The sequence below is a fragment of the Thermobia domestica genome, chromosome 3, assembly GCF_964235325.1.
Source record: "Thermobia domestica chromosome 3, izTheDome1.hap1.1, whole genome shotgun sequence".
NCBI classification, from domain to species: Eukaryota; Metazoa; Arthropoda; class Insecta; order Zygentoma; family Lepismatidae; genus Thermobia; species Thermobia domestica.
Genome location: NC_137456.1, coordinates 58,772,516 through 58,794,933, shown reverse-complemented (window position 1 = coordinate 58,794,933; position 22,418 = coordinate 58,772,516). Strand labels below are relative to the sequence as shown.

At 38.6% G+C, this 22,418-nt stretch overlaps 1 protein-coding gene across 2 annotated transcripts in view; it reads left to right on the top strand.

Moving 5' to 3' along the window:
- Positions 1-2,725: 2,725 nt before the first annotated feature.
- Positions 2,726-22,418, top strand: part of LOC145680412 (vitamin D3 receptor B-like) — a 157,690-nt gene continuing 137,997 nt past the window's right edge. For both annotated transcript variants that reach the window (XM_081750923.1, XM_081750922.1), the window contains exon 1: positions 2,726-3,031. The gene's annotated coding sequence lies outside the window, so the exon portion shown is untranslated. The remainder of the gene's footprint in view (positions 3,032-22,418) is intronic.

Here is a 22,418-nt window from a genome sequence, read left to right as displayed (position 1 = left end):
CCTTGTGGGTACGCCCCTTATTCTACATTATTAATATTTAGTGACATTCTATATGTAGAATACGTATTTCCACTTACTTTGTGTGTGTGTGTGTGTGTGTGTGTTTAAAATGTATTTGGTACTTTGGAGGTCTCTGTCTCGTCTCGCAACTCTTGTCATAAAAGTTGTCTCGTGTTGATAAATGTATTTGTTACTATTGGAGAAGCTCGAATCTCGTTACGAAAATTTTATCTTGTCTCGGTTTCGTACGTAACCCTAATAGTAGGTCCGGTCCTTCATAACTTCGGTGTTGTCGGTGTTCATTGCTTTGTGCTCTCGTATAAGCAAATGATACTTATGGTTCTGGATTCGATTTTCTGTTGGGTCCCTGAGTTTTTAATTTTTTTAATCCCGGGGAGAGGAATTTTTGACAATACAGGGGGACTTCTTAAAAATCAGGAAATATTATGCAGAAAAGATATGTCAATCCTTTATTCTCTAAGGGTGCCCAAATGTAGAAAGCGATAAACAAACCTTGATGATATATCTGAATTCAACACTGACAGTGAGTACAGCACCGATTTCCTGGTGTAGACTAGGGATGGCCACAAAGTTCCGGTTCCGCGAGGAACCGGTTCTCGGAAATCCGGTTTTCAGAACCGGTTCCAGACCTAGATCCGAAAACCCGGTTCCAGAACCGGATCTTAAAAACCGGTTCCAGATTTGGATCTGAAAACCCAGTTCTAGAACCGGATCTTAAGAACAGGTTCCAGATCTGGATATGAAAACCCGGTTCCAGAACCGGATCTTAAAAACCGGTTCCAGATCTGGATCTGAAAACCCAGTTCCAGAACCGGATCTTAGGAACCGGTTCTAGACCTGGATCCGAAAGCCCCCAAAGACCCGTAAAGGATGAACAAAGTTCACCTTTAAAAAAATGCAAAGAGGACCATGCGCTTGTGCCTTCCCCGCCCAGACCCGCTTGTGCCCCCAGAAAAAAATTTTGGTCCATCAGTGGGTGTTTAGCCAAATGAGTTGGCCAGTTTGCCTGTTTAGCCAATGAGTTTGCCAGTTACCCAGTTTATTTAGCCAAATGAGACAAGCGGCCGCCGCCTGGGCGCTTGCCTGTCGCTTCCACCATTTCATCTAGCACACTGTTCACAGCCTGCCAGCAGCTCTGTTTAGCGTAGGGATGGTCACAAAGTTTCGGTCCCGCCGGTTCTTGGAGATCCAGTTTTCAGAACCGGATCCGGATCCGATTCCAGACCTGGATCCGAAAATCCGGTTCCGGAACCGGATCTTCTAGAACCGAATCCGTTCAGACCCGGAAACCACCAGGAACCGGTTCTGGCCATCCCTAGTGTAGACCCAATATCGTGAAGCTGCTGGAAAATTGTATTTGTATTAAATAGTAGTGGATCCTGATTAAAAATTAAAATGAAATGAAGTTTCTAATTTTACTTCCACCACTGGCACAAATCCCGGGGAGATGAGGGCATATGTCCCCCAATCTTGGAACTTGGGACGACTGTCTCGCCAATAATCCGATTTGAAATGTGATTTTAATCTACATTGTAGATGAGGCTCATTGTAGATATCTAAGAGGAAACACACCAATTATATATATGCATGTATTTAGATTTCAGAATGAGTTCACGGCACTGATTTCCTACACTGATATGTACCACTACTTCATCTACATCGTCTTATATACATAATATACAACAGGTTTACCTCAGAAATCAGGTTCATCTACCGTAATATGAGTCTCATTCCCCCCTTTCCCAGAATAAGCCTCAAATCTGCCCGTCTTCCAATATTGAAAACAACTCCGCTCCCCTGGTCCTCCCCACAGCATTGTTTTTCAACTTTATAAATATTTTGAGCATCACTTAAAAAGAATATGGGAATGGTCTTACTCATCCCCCCCCTTTAATGTAGAAGACCGATTTGTACCGCTGCTTCCCATTATTTTGTCCTTTAGGTTAAAACCGAAGATTGATTAATGAAAGTGAATAAGTGTGAAATATTTGGTGGAATGATGATGTAGGAGAACAGTGTTTCTTTCAGAAAAAATGTTCCGGGGGGCACACTTAAAATTCGGGGAGACACATGTTATTTTCACATGGCACTATTCTATTTATTATTATATTATACACGTATTATTTCGGTTTCCTCTAGGGGGCAGTGCCCCTCAAAAACATGTTTGAAAGAAACACTGTAGGAGAATGCATGTACATGATTTTATCCACAACGAATCCAGGTATCCTGGGGTCGAACCAGAGACTCCTTACATCAGAAGTGAATCATCTTTCATTTACCACTGTACCACCCAAATTCAGGTTAAGAAATTAAGAAGTTACGGCTAGGCAAGTTACGGCACATCTAGCAAGTCGGATACGCTTGTAGGCTAAATAGCTGCAGAGAACAATACAGAATTATTATACTAAATAATCTTAAGAAATCAATAAATGCCCACAAATATGTATTTGGTTTTCCTGCGTCATAGCCTCTTGATATACATAGAAAACACTACTTTATATTTGACAAACTATTATTTTATCTTTTGCGCATATACAAACAATTTCTACTATTATGTTCAAGATTGGTCGAAACGATATCACGTAAAATGAGATTTGAATTAAACAGCGCAGAGATCTGCAGAGAGAGAAAGAGAAAAAAAAAAACTGCCGCATGCGCACGATAGTGGCGCCAAAGTGGCAGTTCTCTAACTCTTACGCGAGACCACGAGTAAGAAACGGAACGGTAGATGGCGCTTTAGCACAGATCGCTTGGGGAAAGCAGGCGGTGAGGTATACAATGAGAATGCTAGTGTTGTAGATAAATGTGCTAGTGCTGTGTCGACACATAAAAGACAATATACACTTTTAAATCAGCAGTGTTTGTTAGTTATTTTAACTGGTAGATGTGTATTAGTGATTAAATATTGTGTTCTCATTGAAATGATGCCGTGTAACAATTCGGACAACGAAGAAATTGGCAAATGAAGAAACCTACGCAGCAGCAGCCACACTGCCCAACACAGACGACGGTGAGTCCTTGAATAAACAGTTTTTCCTATCTGTGTGTGTGACTGCGTGTTCCGTGTGTACTTCGCGTCCGCGAAAACAGGCCTACGTGCTTTGAGGACGAACTTAGAATAGGAACCAGGGTTGCCAGCAAATGAACTCAAAAAAAGATTCTCATATTTATACAACCATGTTTACGTTTGTGTGTTGTAAACAAAACGAATCACGTGTTTTGCTGACTGTTTATTTTATCATAAACAGACTTAACATTATAAGTTTACCGTGTGTTGTTGGTTATTATATAACTGCTGTCTTTTACAAGTAAAGGGGTTGGAAGTGGTGACAACAAATCCTGGCAATCCCCTTTTAGTATCATGTACTCCATAACCTGCCTGACCATGGCAAGAGAAAATTTTTAAGTCCTCCGCATTGGGACTTTCTCGACTCAATACGTAAGCCACGTGAAAGTGGATAAGCGAGCGGCTTTATTTTGGGACTTGTAAACCATTTCTAGCGTAACAGTGTTTGTCGTGCCACGTGACAAGTAATATACTTTACACTGCAGTAAACTTGTAATCTCGTAACGTAAGAAAGTACCGTACATCGTGATGAGGCTTGTAATTATCAATAAGCCAATTTTGAAGCATACCATATTTCTTGATGAAGGTAATTACGCGAATAGGAGTCAAGAAGGATTATTCCTGGTTCTTATCACATAGAAATAATTTACCAGCCACAAAAAAAAAAAAAAAAAAAAAAAAAAAAAATCTCTTTTCTGATTGATGATGCAGATAGATTTCTTTTTTAAATCTTGGAATTAATGTATTTTTCATTGATACATTTTTTTTTCTTTACAAAGTATGATGTTGAAACACATTACATATTCAATGTATCTAAACATGAAAACATAATGGGCCATATGCAGAGTCCTTTTGACGTGTGATTAGTGTCATACTAAAGCGTTCTACTTACATATGCTTCCAGCAGAAGTCGGGCGTTTAGCATGACGTTAATCATTTGTCAAAACGACTCTGCATAAGGCGGAATCTGTTTACGATTTGGGGGGGGGGGGTAATGGAAATCGTTTCTATCAATTATTGTAGTCCGTGGCGGCGATTGGGCGTTAAAACTGGAACGGGGGCATTATCTAAATATTTGTATATCAATCTTAGTTTCCCTGGTTGTTTCTAACACTTTCTATGACGAAAGATTGTATAACTAATAGGATACTGTCTTTTTCAGTTAAAATACCGTATAGTGTATTTCATATTTACTTCAGTAAATTGACAAGAGCAAAGCAAGTAGGCATGAGTCCTTTGTAAGAAAAGATTTGATGCCTTGCTCGTGAACATCTTAAAATTCTGTCTGGAAGATTGGGGGCGTGGTGGCTTAGTGGTAGAGCATTCACCTTCGGTGCTTGGGGTCTCTGGTTCGATCACAGCTCGCGCCGTGTGGACTTTGTGGTGGACAAACACAGTGTGCGTGGGTTTTCTCGGAATTCTCCCGTTTCCTCAAACTCTTCATTCCACCATTTCATTCATTTCTCATCATCACCGTCTTTTTTAGCCTAGCCGGTATAACCGTTGTACGTAAAATTTGCATTATGTTACATTATATTCTCAGACAGACCAGTTAGGAACAAATTGCCGTTTTAAGATATTAAAATAAAACATGAAAATAGGCCTATTTACATTCACTTTTTTACAGCTTCTCAAACTAAGGAAATTATTGCTTATATGTAATAGAAATTTGAGGAGCTCTGTTTCGAAAAGGTACGCTGTACCTGAAACAGATTTTGGTAATATGGCAATATAAAATGAAAAGAAAAACCAGAACTTTATGGGCGTGATCGGATTACATGTAAACTACGATTTTTCAGCTATTATTTTTCGTGTTGTAACTAGTGGTGGGCCCAAAAACCGGTTTTCGGTTTAAAAAAAGAAACCGGTTTTTCAAAATTTGCAAAAAAAACTTTTTCACTGCAACCGGTTTTCACCGAAACTAGTTTCTGTTCTCTCCAAAGCAGGTTCGGTTTCCACTGGATCCAATTTCGGTTTTCTTCAAAATCGGTTCCGGTTCTTTTCCAAAATTGGATCTATTTCTGACCAGAATAGTGTTCTCCGGAAACCGATTCCATTTCCACAGAAATAGTTTTAGTATGTTTTTTCCGAAAGTTTTCACCGAAATCAGTTTTGGTAAAAACCGAACCGGTTTTGAAGAAAACCATACCGGTTTTTGCAGAAACCGGTTTCGGTGAAAAACCGAAACGGTTTCGATGAAAACCGAAACTGGTTTCGGTGACAAACCAAACCGGGTTTTGGAGAAAGTCGAAATGTCATTTTTTCGGATTTCGGTTTTTCTAGAAATCGGTTTCGGGTTGTTATAAAAACCGGTTTTACCCATCCCTAGTTCGTTCCCTGATTCGATAGAGATGGTAAATATCTGTTGGGATCTCAATTTGGAAGTTTTGGTGGCATATAACTTCTTTGGTTGGCATTTTTTCATTTGCATTTTATGAAGTTCCCCATTATCCTTTTTATTTTTTTAAAAATTATAGACTTTAACTTACGGAGATGCTGATCTTACTGTAATTAACATAGTTTCCATCATTATAATTATTTTATTTGTTCATAAGACTAACTTTGCTGGCCTTATATGGTATTTAAAATATATTTAAAAGTTGCGTGAATTACTCTGTGATTATTGATTTATTTTGGGAGAATTTGAATGTTGATGTCCTTGAATTTGATTGAATTATTTTAAAGATTGTCGATCCATGCAAAATACATCAAAAAGATAAAGAAAACGTGCTGATTGAACGTATTTTGTGGTAAGGTTTGAATATATCTCTTGAATTTGATTGAATTATTTTGAATACTGTCAGTCCATGCAAAATACATGGGAAAGATAGGGAAAACGTTCATATTCGATTTGTTTTGGGGCAAAGTTTGAATCTTCTCTTCTTATTGATCTCTTTAAATTTGATTGAATTAGTGAAGGTTGAATTTGATTGAATTAGTAAATGATTGATTGAATACTGTCGGTACATGCAAGATACATCAGTAGAAGTAGAAAAGATAGGTAAAATGTGTTGCTAACTATTGGCAATAGTCGAGCCTTTACACTCATTATATATACTATGAGACTTACTTTCAAAAATCCTTTATGGTAGTTATTGCTAAAATTAAAAACGTGCCGGAAATCATAGTGAAAAAAGGCCTTTAATACTTCATAGATTATAACTCCTGAACTACCTCGAAAGTAGTTTTCTGAATACATCCCTTCCCGCATCACATGTCCTAGAGGCTGTGGAACATCCCAGGAAAGTCTTCCACTGAACTGCTATTCAGCACTGCAGTCATATGCCTTATTTATATTATGTTGCAGTTGTCAGTGCATTTTTATTCGGGGGGGAGGGGTATCAGTGTTGCGAGAATAAATAGACTAGCGTGCTACAATCAAGTTTTGTGTTTTAAGTAGGATAAAATTCCGACTAAAACGTACAGAATGATGCAGAACGGGTATTGAACATGATTATCTTACATGTTAGTCGAAGCACTAGTCAGTTTTTTTGTTGTTTTTTTTTTATCAGATGATAGGCCACAGTCCTTGAACACCCCCTATATTCACCTGACGTGGTCACAACATACTTTACTTTCTTCCCTAAGCTCAAATCTGCTCTCAAGAGGGTGTGTTTTGAAGACACTGCATTGATTGAAACGAATGTAAATCGAGTACGGGGTTTGCAAACTGTGCGGCGCGCCCCTTGTGGCGCCGAAAGTTGTTAGGGGAGGCGCGAGGGCTTTTAAAAAAGATCCTACAAAGGAACATTTATAATGCAATACGCATAACTAAGTCTACACCCTTCATTAGTAATACACAGTGGATTAAGCCTTTGTATCATCTCTTGTTCCACATACGATCACACATGACCCTTTCACCTTTGGCTTAAACGTGTATAACAAGGTTGTGTATAAAGCGTGTTAGATGGTCACTAACGATCTTGTACTTTATCCCTGTAGAATAGTATGTCTTCTTAAATGTCTCTGGAATTTCGTGCGACGCTATGTTAGCTGAATTTTTCTATTATTATAAATATTTTTGGGACTATTCTTGAGTTTTGATCTTTTCTAAAGTATTGCCGCCATTCACGAATAATCTTATATGTTTTATTTTCATTGGTCGAAGCCGTCTTGCCATTTCAAAATATGTGCCGAGACAATAAATTGTGTGACTCAAAACAAGCTCATACGTTCCATTGATTTTCCTCAACATTTAAATGTGCTGGCTTTTATTATTTATATTCCCTCTCTGCTCGTTTTTTTTTTTTTTTTTTTTTCAATTTTAACATAAATATCTTATGACAATCACAATAACACCGGCTAATAACATGAAAAGGTGTAGTCAGTGTGTACAATGTAGATCACCTGTGTTAATGAGGTATTTCCATTAGCGATTAATAAATGAAACCATTCGTAGTTAATCATAGTGATAGTCTTTCTTTTATTGGCACATTTATTTATGTAGTTGGCACGTTTCATTTTTGACAGGGGAGGCGCGTTCACACTTTTGGTGGTTGAGGGGAGCGTCAACTGCAAAAAAGTTTGAAAATCACTGAATTAGTAGATGACTTTCATAAAGCGTAGTGATGCCAACCCCTGGAGAAACTTCCTTATTGTGAGATTTTTTTTTTTTAAACAATGATTTCTCGAAATGGGATTAAAGGAATTTTCGTAAAAAGTGGCAGGATTTATGGGATTCTACATATTTGAATTCCATTGACGCCAACTAAATTGTATATAGGTGAGGGGTAGACAAATGAGCCTTCAATAAAATCGAAATTAATGCTGATTGTCAAATTTTGTTAGTATAGAATGCATGGTAGTGTTAAAATGATATATGTAGTGACTTGTGAATCTCAATAAAAAAAAATTGCCAAAGCACGTTAATTGTACCCTGGGATTTAAAAAAAAATAGCAATGAAAGAAAGAACTGAATTAAGGAAATAAAATAAAACGAGAAACGTCCAACTTCTAAGTCGTTCCATACAGAATGACTGAAAGAATGAAGTTTATCTAGTTTTATTGCGTTTAGTAGAAGATTATTTCACAAAAGCGTGGTGGAAACACTGAACTCACGAAAAAAATGTACATATTTTCATCAGCTTATTCAGTTGTCTCTTTCAATTAAGGAGAATACGTATTCATGAAATGTTTTATAAACGTAGACAGTCGAAATTTTTTGAATAATTCACTCAGATATTGAAGATAATGACTGATATACACTAATTTCACTTTTTCTAAGTGTAGAAAGTTTTGTTATTAGTATAGCGTGGGAAATTCAAGAGCAAAATGGGAATTTCTGTCTCTCGAGATGGGATTTTATAATGTTTGAGGTTGGCATCATTGATAGGGCGTTCCAGATCCTCTGCGACTTGCCCCGCAAGCGTATGTAGCAGGAAGGGATGTAGGTAGAAATGTATTATTATCATCATTTAGTACTCTGCCTTTTGGCAAGTCCGGGGACTAATGAGTTTTTTTCTTTCTTTTCTTCTCCTTAATTTTCAGTTTGGGCCTGGAAATTGTTTCTTCCATATTTCTCGATTTTCAGCTTCCTCTTTTAACTCCCAATATTTTCTTCTATTTTTCAAATAATCAATCACTTGTGTTCTTCTTCCTATTCCTCGCTTTCCTTCCATCTTCCTTCTGTGGCGGTATGAAGAAGAGAATTTCTTCGCAAAATGTGTCCAATCCAATTGGCCTTTCTACGAAGGATGGTGGCTAGAAGCGTTCTCCTCTCTCCTATCCGTTTTAACATGTCTTCGTTTGCTACTCTTTCTGTCCATTTTATCTTCTGTATCTTCCCCCAACACCACATTTTGAAGCTCTCTAAATATTTCTTCTCTAACTTCCGTAATGTCCAAGTCTCTGAGCCATAAAGTCCAATGTTCCGAATATAGCACTTAAGCAATTTCATCCTTAGTCCAATATTAAGGCTGCTAGTTAAGAGTGACCTTTTCTTGTTGAATGCTTCTTTGGCTATGGCATTTCTCGACCTGATCTCTTTGGTGCAATACGCGTTTTTCGTCAAGATATTTTAAATGGTTGACTTCTTCAAGTACTCTTTGTTCTGCTCTGACCCGTAAAGGTGCATTTCATGATTTTCGTTTTTTCGTTGTTGATTTCGGTAGAAATTTAACTTCATAATAAATGTATTTGGCATCGTTAAGAATATCATTTCAAGGTAATTCCAAAATTTATTAAACGCAGAGTGGAAAATAATCTGTTCAATGCGTACACTTGATTAATTTGATAGTACTACTTTGCCGGCAATTTGGGAGACTTCGGGATTCTTTTTCGGGATCCAAAGCCTCTTTTCAGAAAGACTTAGCAACGCCATTGTATGTCTTAAATACATATAAAGTACTGCTGTTCAAATGGGCTGGACAATGGGTAAGTTTACGTTTTGTAAATGTTACTTGTAGTGAGCTCTTTCGAATTTATGAACATTGATAATGCCAATAACATGGGGAGGATGGTTCGCTTTTTCTGATAGAACGGGCTACTGAGACGCAAGGGTTTTTGCGACTTTTTCGGAAGGAGTTTGAATTGAAGTTCTACGAATCTATAGGATACCAAATAATATGGAAATCAATGTTGGTCTTGTAATTGTAGTGGTGAACATATCGAAATTGTGTTATAAACTTTATTTCTGATATCTTATATATATACAGTTTTACTCAAGGAAAGCAATCAGTTAATATATCAAATGGTAATATTTCCGTGTTACTTCCATTGACCACAAACTTCTTAACACTAATAGTACCGTTAACGTATTTTATACGCAGAAATAATTAATATAGAACTTGTAGGATTACGTATTTCCCAGGAACTGTTTTGAATCTTCAGTTTAAAAGTACCACGATTATACATTTTTAGGTTAAAGGAGGCGGATTGGTTAATTTAAGTGAATAGTTATGTAAGAATTGGTCGACTGAGTCAAGGGCGCCGATCCTGGGGGGCCCGGGGCCCCCAAAGCTCATGTGGGCCCCCCTATTGTATTTATGAATACACAATATTTGGCATAATTTGTGTGCAATTTGTCTTAAAATGTTAATATATATACCTTCTGCATCTGAATGCCCCCTCCCCCCAAATTTACAGAGAAATCAGCGCCCTTGGACTGAGTATGTGGGATGAAACGGAAGAATCCCCAGAAAACCAACGAACACGTTGTGTTGTTCATCACAAACTCGTGTGGTTTCTGATCATATCAGGCATCCCTCATAGTTTTCCCAGACGTTGTGTGTGCGAGAAGATAAGCGTATGGTAGGCCTACAATATATGCTGCATAGTCACGTGACCTCGTCGGCATGAACTTTCCCATAATTATGGGAAACATTTGAAATCTCCAGAATATGATATCTTGTTGAGAGAGGATAACGAGGGTACAACCGGCTCCATATCTCATCGTGAAGGATTTTTTGAAAAAAAAAAGAAAAGAAAGAAAGAAAAGAAAAGAGATGAAAAGAAAACAAACATGATAGAACGTTTGGGAAAGTGTATTGGGGATAGTAACAGATATTTGAAAAAAGACACATAGCATATTCGGCTATTCAGCGTTCAAAAATTATTTTCAACATAAACACGTTCATCTTAAAATTGGCTAAATTATTATGTACAGGGTGTTTCATTCAAAAAGCCGTGATTTCTAGTAGCTACAAAATTTACTTGAATAATATTATAGTAATAGATACATGTAAATACAGAACAAAGTATAAATTTTGTCCTACAATGTTTTTTTTTTTTTTTTTTTTCATGTTGCATAGTAATGTTACAGGACTTCGAAGAGGTGAATTCAGATCAACTGTGTGTACAGAACAGCGTATTGCAGTATTGCGAGCATCTGTTGTGAATAATCCGACTAAAAAATCTCTGCGACGTTTGTCAGCAGAAAACGCAATATTCGTAACATCATATTGGCGTATTCTGCGAAAAGACCTGCAAATGTTCCCCTACAAAATGCGGATGATTTAAAAATTAACAGACATTGCAAAAAGAAGGCGTCTGCAAAGCAGTTTAGTGCGTTGATTGCTGATGATACATATATTATTGAAAACTTGTTTCAATATCTGTCAGGTGAAGTAAACAAACAAAATGTAAGATTTTGTGCAGCAGAAAATCTATATAAAATGGTAGACTCGGATTTGCATCCGGTAAAAGGTTTTGGTTCGGTGTGCTGTATCAAAACGTGGCATAATTGGACCTTTCTTCCTTCTTTGGTGGCTATGTCACATCAAAAATTATTTGAAAATGCTTGAGCAAACTTCTATCCTGGCCTTCGTCGTAAAACGTGTCCATTTCGTCGGCAATGGTTCCAGCAGGATGGAGATAACCCGCATATAACAAAACCTGTCCTTAATTTCCTTCACACAGAATTCCGTAATCGGGTGATCTGTAGTCGCTATCCATTTTTTTTAACAGGCTTAGAGTGGCCTCCACGCAGCCCAGACATTAATCCTTATGATTTTTATGAGGTTACGTCTAGCTGGAATACTCAAGCTTAAACCCCGATCTTTAAATGAATTAAGAGCAAATATTGAGCAATGCACGGCAGCAGTTAGTCACGTCACCCTTGGTAAGCTTTTTGATAACATGTGCATCAGGGTCATTGAAGTTTCCTATCGTCAGGGTGGACACTTCGAACATGTGTTACATTAAACTTTAGTCTTTCACTTATCATATCATGTAAATTTCTCTTACTGTGGTCATCAATAAAATACATTATTGCACTCCAAAATCCTGGCTTTTTCACTGAAACACCCTGTATGAAGTATAATATATAGCGACTACCATTAGCGACTTCGCTACGCTAGGTCACACTGTAAGTTATTGGTAGACTTTTAGTGCAAGGGGTCCCTGGTGAGATCTTAGTTTCTGCGAGTTTGTGGTAGACAACAAGGTGTCAATAGGTTTTCTCAAGGTCCCTTTGTTTCCTTCCACATTCTAATTACACTAATTCTTTCATAAGCATTCACTTTTATCAATCATCCGTCCTTTTTTTTCGCATACAGGCTACAGATGTGGGACGTAACTAACAGTTTTAATTTCATTTCAACAAAAACTTCTACAGCATAAACTAGACGTAGACACATTAAAAACAAACAATACTGATTCAAGTTCATTAAAAAAATATATTTATTATTAAGTAAAAATAAAATAGTTTGGCACTTATCTGAAAGCCTATGTTACACTTAAAATACTAACAATGAGAGAAAGGAGACTTGTTGTGAAGAAATTCGCTCAGCATCGTCAACTAAAGGCATGGTATCTCAGTTGTTGCAGGGGTTAAAGTGGATCTGAAAATGTAGGGGGACCGTAGGTAGCGGCATGACGTCAGACCGTTCCCCCTGCCTATCTTTGCCCATTGTAATTTTTTTTAGGAACTGGGGGGACGCCCTACATACCTTTTCGAGGCGGAGGTATGTTGTCCCCCACGTTACCCCTCACTTTTACCCTTTTGTTGTTGGGCTCTCATTTATGATGTGTTAGGTCCCTAGTTCGATCCTAGGTCACGTGAGTTTTGTGGTTGACAATATCTCGGTCGAAGGATTTTTTCTCGAAATTCTCCCGTCTCCTCCCACGTTCTCAATCCACCAATTCTTCTACTGTCATTCACTTTTTATTAATCATCCATCTCTTTTAGCCTACTGGGTTGGCACGATGGATCAATGGTAGACCGCTTACCTCTGGTGTTTCGGGTACCTGATTCGATACCCGGCCAACTTAGTTTGTTGTGGACAACATCGTGTCCGTGGGTTTTCTTGGGGCACTCCCGTTTCCTCTCACTTTCTCATTCCACCAATTGTTCCAACTGAAAGGTTTCATTTTAAAATTTTCCTGGAAGTTCTATTGTATGGCTTTAATGCAGTGTTACTGATAGTCCTAGAAAATGAAATCTTTTATGCCCTACGATTATGCCTGCTAGGATAAAGGAGACGGCGATGATGCGAAATGAATGAAAATGGTGGCATGAAGAAAGTGGAAGGAAACGGGAGAACCCCGAGAAAAACTACGCACACTGTGTTTGTCCACCACAAAGCTCACTTGGCGCGAGCTGGGATCGAACCAAGGATCCCATGCACCAGAGGTGAACGCTCTACCACTTTTTTTTTTCAAGTTAACTGATTCACCGAACGTGCCCCATTAACTTGCTTAACTACTCATTCCTAGGTTTTACGTGCTTTACTCGCTTTTCCATTAACCTAGAACAACAGGGGACACAAACACAGAAACATCGAGGACAGTTAAAATTTCAAAGGCTCTCCCACCGGGAATCGAACCCGGAACCCTGTACACTAAAGGCGGACGTGCTAGCCACAAGACCAGCCGGGAGAGCTAGCACTGAGCCATCGTGGTCCCTGGTGGTCCTAGAGTTCATGGGCTGTATACAGTAGCTTTTAATATTAAATTTACCTGTGTTTGTAGTACAGTCTTCATGAATATTTGAATTTTTTGGTAGTGGCAATACATTTGCAGAAAGTCACACAGTTAGAGAAGAGAAACATAGCAAAACTGAAACACCCACAAAAAAATCATGCTTTATAAACTGACAACAGCTCTATCATAAAGCAGAATAATCTGTGCCGAGGTTTTATTTTCTGTCTCACTTGCTCTCCTTCCCTTTGGACTCTCTTGGTATTCATACAGAACATTACATCTGGTCGTTGAACGCTGTTGATAAAGCGTTTCGCCGATTAGAATCCTCCCGCCTCGGAGTTTCTGATATCACGACTGTTCTCTTTGTTGTGCGAAACTAGATATGATTGTTTTATTTTTATTATTATTATTGTAGGTCCTCGTCTTCGTAAATTTATGTACAAAATTTGAATGGTGATTTTCTTCTTAATTACATCTAGAAGTTACCAGGAGCTGTTCACCTCACGATAATTACAAGAAGGGTGTAACACACCAACGTTTAAACCATAGTTATTATTGAGGTATAATGTGTAATGGCTTCCATGTATTTAAAACTTGATAAATGTTGTTCACATAATCACTGTATTAATTTATAGTTTTTTTAAAAATCATTTAACATTAAAACAATGTTTGAGATCTAAATCTTGAGTCAACTGTCTAGATCAATATTAAAACCAAAAATAGTATTATACAGGGTGTTTCAAAACAACACCGACAACGTTTGGGAGGTGATTCCTGACACCAAGATAGTACGAAAAGTATAGACCAACCTGGGTGCACAAATGCTTCCTTTCGGAGTTATAGGCTGCGGAAAACGTGAAAAGATGAACTTTAAAGGTCCATAGCTCCAACACTATGGAGCCTACCATAGTCGGGTCAAGACTTTACTAAGGAACTATTAAGTGCTCTATCCAAAAATACACGCTTCAGAATCCTGCGGTACTTCAGCAAAACATTTTATGGAGGTAGGTAGTGAGTACTTCAGATTATATGCCCGTAACCAAACTGCCTGAACAAAAATTGTTGCGTAAGTACCTTAGGATTCTGAAACACGTATTTGGTCTAGGAATTAATTCGTGCGGTTGGTACGCACACATTGAAGCTGTAGTACAAACACAAAATACATAAATACCTTAAGAAAAATATTGTCCATCGCTAGCCACCACTTTCGCCCATCTGTCAGGCAATGTACGGATTCCGTGGCGAAAGAAGTCCTCATCCTTGGAAGCGATCCAGTCAGAGACCCATGTTTCGATATCTTCTGAAGAAGTAAACCGCTGTCCAATCAAATCGTTGTTCATGCAATCGAACAAGTAGTAGTCCGAAGAAGCAACGTCTGGTGAATACGGCGGGTGGGGTAAAACTTCCCATCCGACATTTTCTAAATAGGTTTTGACCGGTTTTGCGACATGTGGGCGAGCGTTATCATGTTGAACAATAAGTTTATCATGTCTGTTCTCCCATTCTGGTCGTGTTCTGGCCAGAGCTTGCTTCAAACGCATTAATTGTCGTCGATAACGTTCTCCATTCATAGTTTCACCCGGTTGCAGCAGCTCATAGTGCACCACACCTTTCATATCCCACCATATGCACAGCATAACCTTTGCACAGTGAATATCTCGTTTTGGTTGTGATGGACCTGGTTCACCTGGTTTCACCCAGGCCTTTTTTCGTTTAGGGTTCTCGTAATGGATCCACTTCTCATCACCCGTAATAATTCGATGCAGAAACCCCTTTCTGCTCTGTCGTTGAAGCAGCAATTCGCAAATGGTTTTTCGTCTTTCAACGTCTCTGTCTTTCAATTCATGTGGAACCCAATGTGACATCTTTTGAATCATTCCCATGGCTTTCAAGCGTTTGGAGACTGTTGTTTGATCAACGCCTAATGCTGCTGCAAGTTGTTCCTGCGTTTGACACGAATCCTGCTCGAGCAATGCTGTCAATTCTTCGTCTTGAAATTTTTTTGGCTGTCCAGCTCGCTCTTGGTCTGCCAAGCCGAAATCACCACTTCTAAACCGTGCAAACCACTTCTGACACGTTCGCTCAGCTAGAGCATGGTCACCATACACTTCCACCAAAATACGATGACTTTCAGTCGCACTTTTCTGCATGTTAAAGTAATGCAGCAGGACACCCCGCAAAAACACTTTATCAGGCACAAATTGCGCCATGTTCACTTAACTACAAACTGGTGTTGTTGACGCTTTAATCCACTGCCCTATACTACGAACGATACGCGATGACAGGGGTTTGCAACACATGTGTGGATACACGGAACTGTGGGACGCTCCGTTCGTTGCGCCATCTCTTGTCCACCCGCACGAATTAATTCCTAGACCAAATAATTTTGGATAGAGCACATAATAGTTCCTAAGTGAAGTCTTGACCCGACTACGGTAGGTCCCATAGTTTTGGAGCTATAGACCTCTAAAGTTCATTTTTCATGTTTTCGGCAGCCTATAACTCCGAAAGGAAGCATTTGTGCACCCAGGTTGGTCTATACTTTTCGTCTTATTTTGGTCTCAGGAATCACCTCCCAAACGTTGTTGGTGTTGTTTTGAAACACCCTGTATGTGTCTACTATTTCCAGTTTGAATAGAGATTTAAGCTTCAGCCACTTCGAGTGTTAGTAGAGTGATGGGGCAGAGTTTCTTCAAGCGTCATCATCATAGGTATTCTGCCATTATTGGCAGGTAACTTGCCACAACTGAGAAGCTTCCATGCTCCAAGGTCTTCCACTAACCTCTTCGTTTTCACGCGCGATTTTTCTGTTTTGATATCGTCCATTAATTGTAGTCCCCTTCGCTCCCTCCCTCTCTTTCCTGCCACCATACCCTCTAACATATCCCTCATGATAGCGTTACTTCTTAGCCAATACCCCGATTAGTTTCTCTTCCTCTTCTTAATAATGCCTAAAATTGCTCTTTTCTCTCCCATCATTTCTAACACCCTCTTATTCGTTTTCCGCTGTACCCATCTAATTCTCTTTATTTTTCTCCACACGCTCGCTGCATCCATATATAAAAAATCGTTTCTCTCTCTATCTCTTACCGTTTTAGGTCATTTAACCGGAAGCAATAGATTTCTACCAATTCCGGCTGGATTAATGGGAAAGGCACGAAGATGGATCCTATTACTGGGACGCTGTTTTTGCTGTTATCAGTGAACTGACAGATGGACAGTCATAGCAGTTCTCTTCACAAGACTTATATTTCTTATGCATAGCATAATTTGGAAATCGGAAGACTTATTCGACTAACTCGTCTAGCTTCGCTGATTTTACGCAGTTTTGAACGTTCCGTTGAGATTCAGTTGGAAAAAATAAATAGTGTTTCTTGGCCAAGTGAAGGACAGTTGACATAACGCACAGCAGCATGTAAGTATCGAGTATGTGCGTATGTATGCAAGTGAAAACCTGAGGTCAAAGTTACTGTCAAATGACCTCCAGTACTAAAAGGAGTAAATAAGACAACTTCCGCCACATCAAGGTTAATAGGAAAAGATAACTGACCTCATATTTGATCCAAACTACATTAAGTTAAGTGAAGTGGTCAGTGAACAAAATACTGTGCGTACTTGTTTCTATCGTAGGCCCTATAATGAAAGCCAGATCAGTCTGGCTACACCTACAGTATCTGTTCTTGACCATGAGTTGACATCATTGGATTTTACTATTAAATGGAGTCTAGTCACATTACCTTCCAACACAGCACTGAAAATAACAATTATGACCTTAATGAATATGCATTAACACAGTCTATACTGGAAATGAAATTGTACAGGAGCCCGACTTTAAATTTTCGACATCCTTCAAAATTACAAACGTATAAGTTTAATTATATTTACTAACTGCAACTTTTATCATTTTTACCACAAATCCGTAAAATTCAAAGTATTACGTATATGAGCTCGAGCGGTTTGGATTCCATGTTAAGCTGTAAGTCCACGTCTCATATAGCTTCGCTGTTGAAAGAGACGCTAAAATGAAAAAAAAATCATATGGTTCTTGTTTGGTAGATTCATTTGAGGGTTTAATGAGGACGTCAGCGGTGAGGCTATTTTATCTCCCTCACGAATAGTGATAATTTCAAGGGATGATACCGGGGGAAATCCCCTTTCCCCGGAGCCATATCTCCGATCTTACTTAACCCCTTCAGTGCGTAATTTTCAGATGCGAACCGCTGTAAAAAGTGTAGTTATTTTATTTTATTTTTTTTTTGACAACTTTGGATGTTGATTCTAAATCTGTTTCAAAATCACTTACATCAGAATCACTAAGTAATAACTCTTCCTCGATGTCAGCATCGTTGAAATATCGTTTTGAACCCATTACTGTGCTGTCTGCTCTCAAACAAAACAAAGAATGAAAACTGTATTTGACGAAGCCCAAACTCTATTTTAATTTCTTTCTTTTTCCTCTTCTTCTTTTAATTAAGCAACAATTGAAACCAGCTGAACGCAAACTCGTTAAATATTGTCAGGATAACATTACTCATGCTATGGGCAAGTATATTCGCCATACGCAATACAAAATAGCCAAAGCAAAATGAAAGCGTATATATACGCCATCCGCACAACAGGTGCGTTTTGAAGATACGAGTTAACTCGCCACCCACACTGAAGAAGTTTTAATGTCGATTATATTAGTATTTTTGCTGTACTTTTAACCCCCGTACGTTGAAATCTTTCACCCCCTTCCCGGAGAAAATATGACGTCATCACCACTAACGAAAAGGCCAATGGCCGACATGTTTCGCTCATAAAACAACTTTCAAAGGAAAATAAACACATAACAAACTAAAGAATGATTTCTGAAACAGGGAGAAAGGAAGAAAAAGAACTTGATTAATTAAAAAAAATAGTTACTCTATTTTTAAATAATGTTAAGCAGAGGTCCTGAAGAAGATCAAGTAATAAACAGCAAGCAGAAAATAAAATAATAGTAAAAGTGGATAATAGTGTAAAAGAAAAGCATCACATAATAATAACTATTTCAATCGTATGAATAAGGACAAGAATATGGTTACTGAAAGCAGCAGCGTGTCTTGTTTCTATCTTCCAAAATCAGTCTATAACACCATTACGCCATTCTGGATGTTCTCTGTTTCTTATTTTTTGTTGATTCGGTAAATTCTTTAGGAAGAGCTTTAGTGGCCAAAGAGAGGAATATTCGAATTTAATTTGTTTTTGTAGTTATGATTCTGTTATGTGAGATTTGACGAATCTGAGGGAAATAAAATATTGATATGTAGAATTTCTTTCTCTGCATATTCTAGGTCAGCGTACTTATAAACGGTGTTCGAAGTGGAAACAAAACAGATGCTCTATGTTGTATTACAATTTTGATTCGACATACTGGCTATTGAAATGTTGAAATACAGCGAGGGTATATCACTGTATAATCACTAAAAGATTGCATTTCTTTTTATTTATTGACTAAAATCCACTGCAAAGCTTCTATGCAGTTACCGGAAGGGGGAGGGACATCCGGAGCCCCCCGGAGACGGGGGCTTTGATCCCCGCCAACAACTTCCTGAGAAAAGAATATCCCCATATGTCGTATTATAGAGAATTACACACGAATATGCTCAAAAATCGAATTTTTATGTTAGCAATTTCCTTGGGGAAAATTCCCGGACTCCTACTCAACTAAGGGGTATTCCAAATTCCCGGAAGATCCACCTTCCACAGAAGACAACCCCTAAATCCGCCCGTGCTCAAAACACATTTATTTGCATTAAGGCAAGAACACACACACATATCCATAAAAAAAGAAACAATTCAATATGGCACATCAAAGTATAAACTAGGTGAACTTCTTTGTAGACACCACATTTCCAAAAGGTAGGAAAAAGGCAACAAAAATTTCGATGTTGCCAACTTAGAAATTATTTCTACATAAGAAATATCTTTTTACGTGCAAAACTATTCGTCAATTACCACACTGGCGTCGTGGGCATGTAAAATTTTGGGGAGCTCTTGAAATTTGGCTTCTTCGCGATATTGGACAGCTCTAGTTCTGAAACTATGCACTTTTCCCCACAGGTCCATATGGCCTTTTTCTCTCTTATTTTGATGTATGGAATCACCTCATACAGTTTGTCGGTATAGTTCATTAACGCCCTGTATATATATATATAACTAATTCGGTTTGATTTCCTTGTCTTTTTATATGCAATATTATAATAGTAAATCTCAGCCATCACTCGAAAATAATACAATACAGTGGCGTCATTTCAGGATTTGTGTAGGGGGTGATTCCAGTATAGGTAGAATTTCAGGTTTATACTTTGAAAATGTAACGGTGCGTAACAAGGCAAAAAGTATTTTTAATTGAGGACCTGAATTTATGAACGTCCAAAATTCAGAGACACATACGTATGTGTCACTTTGTCAGTTCAAAATCACTTGTTGTCGCAAATTCTGTCGAGGAATTTGAAGCTTAAAATATATAAAACGATAATTATGCCTGTTGTTCTGTATGATTGCGAAATATGGTCACTTACTCTGAGGGAAGAACATAGACTGATAGTATTTGAGAACAAGATCCTGAGACGAATATTCGGACCCAAGAGGAACGGAAATGGGGAATGGCGGAAACTTCATAACGAGGAACTACATAATTTATACGGTTTAGCAAACATTGTTAGGGTCATCAAGTCTAGGAGGCTTAGGTGGGCAAGTCGTGTAGCTAGGATGGAAGAAAGTAGGAACGCTTTCAAAGTCTTGACTGGAAGAATCGGAAAACGACCATTAGGAAGACCAAGGCACAGATGGGAGGACAATATTAAGATGGATCTCGCAGAGATAGAAATGCAAAGTAGAAACTTGATGCAGTTGGCTAAGGATAGAAGTCAATGGAGAGCTTTTATAACCGCGGCATTGAATCTCCGGGTTCCATAGGCCATTGAGTTAGTTTGTTGTTACTTACTTAGATATATCTGTTTCATGCACTTGGAACTGAAGGGAGAATAAGGAACATGATTAATAAAACAAACCACAAAGGAAAAAAAAAAGAAGACACTTCCAAACAGAAACACTCAATATTATAATGTTGTTTGTTCCTTCTGAAGAAAAAACTTCGGTGGACTTAGGAATTTTTGAATTCAGATCTTGAATTGCAAAAGTTCTGAAAAGCAAAAGTAGGACCTATGTTGTAGCTTTCCTACAGGGGAGATCAGAAGTAAGATTACAATACAAAGCCTGTAATGAAACGTATATAATTTATTTCATACAACCAATACAGCCAACAGAGAGTGCATACATTAATCTATTTTTCGAGGTAGTCTCCATATCGGTGTGACACTTTTCGCATCGTGGGATGAGTTTGAAAATTCTCTCCTGGTAAAAATCCTGTCCTTGTGTGTTCAGCCACGTTGCCACGAAGTGTTTCACCTCCTCGTCTGAACCGAAGCGACCAAGGATGTTATAAAATAGAGGATCTGCCCATACAACAAAATCATGAAGCCACACATCACAGTTCCGCCAAACCTACTCTGCCCGCTCCGCGCCACTAAGATTGCAATGTTTAGAACCAACAATCATGGCGGAAACGAGAGTAGTCAATCAGACGTGCCGGCTCAGACAATGCTCGATTGCTTTTTGGCTTCACTGAGTTCATATGATAAAGATACGTATGGGCAGATCTTCTATTTTATAACATCCTTGGAAACGACGGCCTCTTAGGTGTTCCTTCAAGTGCGGGAACAGGTGAAATGTGCTTGGAGGAAGATCCAGACTGTAGAGAGAGTTCGATGATGTTCCAGCGAAACTGCTTCTATAGCGTGATGGTCAGTCACTGCGCTCCTCGTCGGTGAAGTTTTCTCTATCAGCTGCAAACTTTCGACACCATTCTGCGACATACTGACGAAACATTACAGCCTCTCCGTAAACCTCTACTAGCTGCCGGTGAATTTCAGCCACGGTTACATGTTTCACCCAGAGTAATCGAATAACTGAGCGGACTTCTTTGCGAGACCAGTTTTCCAAACTATACCCTGGCCGGTAAACGATGATTTCTGACAGCTTTGCACAAGGCCACGGTCAGCGAGCAGAAGACAGTAGGTCAACCAACCTTAGGCTCAGAACCTGTCGCGTTTCCATGGTAACCACTGCACATTGCCAAACTTTCACTCACCCCTCTCAGCCTCAACGAGAAAGCAGACGATTCTCCCTGTGCACGAGAAGCATATGGCAACACTGCACTCCTCAGTTGTCCTCGCGAGCTGAGCTGTCAGAAATCATCGTTCGCTGGCCAGGGTATAGTCGCTGTTTGTGCTTACCTTCAACTAGCGCCGGAGGTGGTGAATGGCTGAAACTCTGCACAGTTGCCAAATCTGCCCTGTATTACACTTAGCGCACACTCCTCATTCCTCTGTAACATACGAAACTTCAGAAATATCGGCCTCGTAACCTTAGTTTCTGATTTTGCCTTGTACTACACATCCAACTCGTCCACAACTCATCCCATAGTGACTTTTTAGCCAATAAATTTTGTCTTGAACTCTTGTTTGCTTTGTCCTGTCTAGCATCTATCATCTTTGTTTTATTTTCTTTCTTGAAGTAGTAATTTATCCGTTTCACGTGTCTATTTATTTATTTACAGTATTTAGTTTTGAGTTTTAAATTCATTTTTTATTATTATTATTTCACAGAATCTCTGGCAAATTTCCATTTTGCTACTTCATAGAAAAGTTGGCAGACATAAGCAATTAAAATTAACTTTGTATCCTATTTCGTAATGCAGATAATGTGGTTATCTGTGCGTTATCTTAATAGATGTTATCGCCCTATACAAAAGTCACATTGAGACGTTGAACGGTTTTAATAGTTGTCTTTAAAACACGTGTGTTTTCATCAGAGATAAGTTTAAGAACTGCAGTTTTGTTACGCAATTGCATCACAAAAGAAAAGGTAATAAATTTTATGATTT